The sequence below is a fragment of the Dipodomys spectabilis genome, unplaced genomic scaffold, assembly GCF_019054845.1.
Source record: "Dipodomys spectabilis isolate Male_0828 unplaced genomic scaffold, ASM1905484v1 ptg000498l, whole genome shotgun sequence".
Classification (NCBI taxonomy): domain Eukaryota; kingdom Metazoa; phylum Chordata; class Mammalia; order Rodentia; family Heteromyidae; genus Dipodomys; species Dipodomys spectabilis.
In genome coordinates this window covers 453,320-456,640 of record NW_024871175.1, presented here as the reverse complement: position 1 = coordinate 456,640, position 3,321 = coordinate 453,320, and the positions used below count along the sequence as shown (strand labels likewise).

General features: G+C 35.4%; 1 pseudogene; it reads left to right on the top strand.

Annotated features, from left to right (window-relative positions):
• Positions 1–2,891: 2,891 nt before the first annotated feature.
• On the top strand, positions 2,892–2,991 carry LOC122098991 (annotated as a pseudogene).
• The last annotated feature ends 330 nt before the right edge of the window (positions 2,992–3,321 follow it).

The following is a 3,321-nucleotide window of genomic DNA, read 5'->3' as shown; positions in this document are numbered from 1 at the left end:
TTGCATGGGCCTAGGTGAGAAGTCTTGCCCCTGTTATCTGATGATACAGGTAATGGGACCTGAGATCCTAGGACCAATGGGTCCTACAGAAGAGAAGTATTTTTTAGACATTATATCAGCAAAATTTGGGCATAATCAGTAGGAATGCTTCAGAAATATGGAGAAAAACAGTTTGGGACCAGCAAGTTAAAACAATAAACAGAGCAGCAGAATAAAATCCCATATAGATTCGAGGAAAACAACACTCTTTTTTTGCAATGTGAATTCAGAAGGCCATGTTCACTTAGAAGGTATCACAAGTTTGTACCTAAAATATTGCATTGATACATTTTATATTCTGATATATATTCTAAACCTAATTATTTATATTCTAATTCTATTTATTGGAATAAATATCAATTTATTTGTCAAATTATCAATTAAGTCTAGTAAGTTTCATAGTGTGAAATATAAAATCATCAAATATAAATGTAAAATACATAACTATATATAATATAATTAAAAGGTTCATGTTTTGCATTGTTCGGTTGTGGTTAGGGTATCAAAGGCAACTCTGTTTTAAAGTATTATTCCAATATCTCTACCTCAGTGTTTGGTAGAGTTAAATCTAAAGCTTTACCATTTGTAGATTTACAGCCTGGAGGCAAGAAGAAACACTGTGGTTAAAACATTACCAATTTAGGGAGGTTGAGCTTTTCTTCATGTGTCTATTGGCCATCCTTCTTTCTTCTTCCGAGAAGTTTCTCTTTAGGTCTTTAGTCCATTTATATATTGGGCAGTTGTTTCTTTGAGTATTTGTTGTTGGGGATTTAATTTTTTGAGTTCCAAGTATATTTTAGATATGAGACCCTTGTCCATTGTATGGCTAGTGAAGATCTTCTCCCAATCCGTGGGCTTTCTATTGATCTTGCTAGCTATGTCCTTTGCCATGCAGAAGCTCTGCAACTTCATGCAATCCCATTGTCCAACTTTCTTTGATTTGTTGTGTTTCCGGGACTCTATTAAGAAAATTTCGGCCTGCGCCAAGGAGACCTAGGGTTTCTACTATTCCATCCTGTAATGTTTTCAGAGTGTCTGATTTGACTCCGAGGTCTTTGATCCATTTGGAGTTGATTCTGATGCAGGGTGATAATGCAAATCAAAACAACATTGACATACCACCTCACCCCAGTTAGAATGGCAAAATGAAGAACTCTAATAACAACAGATGCTGGAGGTTATGTGGACAGAAGGGAACCTTACTGCATTGTTGGTGGGAGTGTAAACTTGTTCAACCACTTTGGAAAGCAGTATGGAGGTTCTCACAAAACTTCACATAGAGCTCCCCTATGACACAGCAATCCCACTTTGGGGCATTTACCCAAATGTTTACAAACAAGACCACACTATAGCTACCAGCACACCTATGTTAATTGCAGAATTATTTACCATAGCTAAGATATGGAACCAACCCAGATGCCCCTCAGTAGATGAATGGATCAAGAAAATGTGGTATATATACACGATGGAATTCAATGCCTCCATCAGGAAGAATGACATTGACCCATTTGTTAAGAAATGGAAAGGCTTGGAAAAAATCACATTAAGTGAAGTAAGCCAAGCCCAAAGAAACATAGGTCCCATGGTTTCTCTTATTTGCAATATCTAGTATACGTATGAGTCAAGCAGAAAAGGTCAGATAATGTGATGTTAGGAAAATGAACCCTTAGATATGTATTTAGATGTTTTTTTCTTTCATGCATTTGTTTCTAACGCACTTATAAGATTATCTCTTTGTTGCTTTCTATGTCCCTCCTCCACATTATAACCCCTGCTTTCACTATATTTGATATCAGTATAATTTGTAAAGGAGAAGGGAAAAAACAAGTCGTTTAAGGATAGTGGTGGACCCGTTGCAACAATGAGAAGTACAAGTTGTCATGTCGAAAACGAACTTTACAACTTTGGTGGGGAGGAGGGTTGGGTGGGGTCGGGGGAGGCAGGGAAGGCATGTGAAGGGTAAACAAAGGAGGAGGCTGCAATGCTTGATAAGAAATGTACTCATTATCTTGCCCATGTAATTGTTACCCCTCTGTACATTATGTTCACAATAAAAATAAAAATAATAAAAATCATTACCAATTTAAGGCCTAATAATGAAGAGAAATATATGGACTTCTCTTGCAACTATGAAAATATTTGGTGATAAAATGGCAGTAGTGTAAGTTCCTGCCTGGTTGGAAGGTAGACAGGTCAAGACATTAGGTAATCATGCATGTGAACAATTTTTCACCTTCTTGGCTTTAGCTACTTTTGAAATGGTAGGTATCATAAACAATCATATTTTGATAAAATGCCTTCTAGTATGAACAGTTCTGGCTAAACTGTTCATCTCCCTATGATCCCTGTAACTAAGATTAGTTTTGTTCCAGTAATACAATCTATGCTGTCAGAGTAAGATATTCTGGTTGGTCTGTTCTTTCATGGAAGAAGGGTAAAGGGTCAGGTAGACATTTGTGCCAATAAGACCTCATTTGGGAAAATTTCAGCTCCATATATTTAGAAGTAGCTCTTAAACAAGGCTTACTTTGAATCCATTGGCTTCACAGAGCTAACACAGTTGGATAAATAAGTACTTGAAAAAGCCGTCTCCTTTGGACTTAGCTATAAATACTTGAAAGTATGATCAGATTCTAAATGAAAAAGACTTAAAATAGTCATTGACAAAAAGATTGCAAATGTGAGCAATCAACTGAACAACATATTTTTTTCAACTATTCACAGAATTTTAGGGAAATAAGATTAATAGCATTTTTAGGAACAATAAGGTTCCCTTGTTACAAATAGGCACCTAAGCATATAAGCCTGTATAAATATTTCATCATTAACCACTTAAATTTACAGGATACTACATTCTTCAGCAGCTTGTATACCAAAATTACAACAATACAGAGATTAACATGACACTTGTACAACGATGATATGAAAATTTGTGAAGTATTCAAAATTTTTCATTCTTCAGATGCAAGAAATGAAAAACAGCTATTAAAAAGTTGGTTGGTTACAAAATTACAAGTGTAACAATACACGTAATTCATATAATTAAAAGTTACTTTGACATCAATGTATTAAATTTTCACCTTAGAAACGCCTTTACACAACTTTTGAAATTAGACAACATTGTCGTTTTATCCCAAAGAAATATAATACTATAATATCAAATGCAGTTTCTTCCAAGTGGATCTTCAGACCTGGTTTGACATATTGGTTCAACAGTTCCAGTGTATTTTTGCTATCTCAATTTCCAGCAGCAAGATGCAAGGGGGTCAAGAAGCCTCTAGT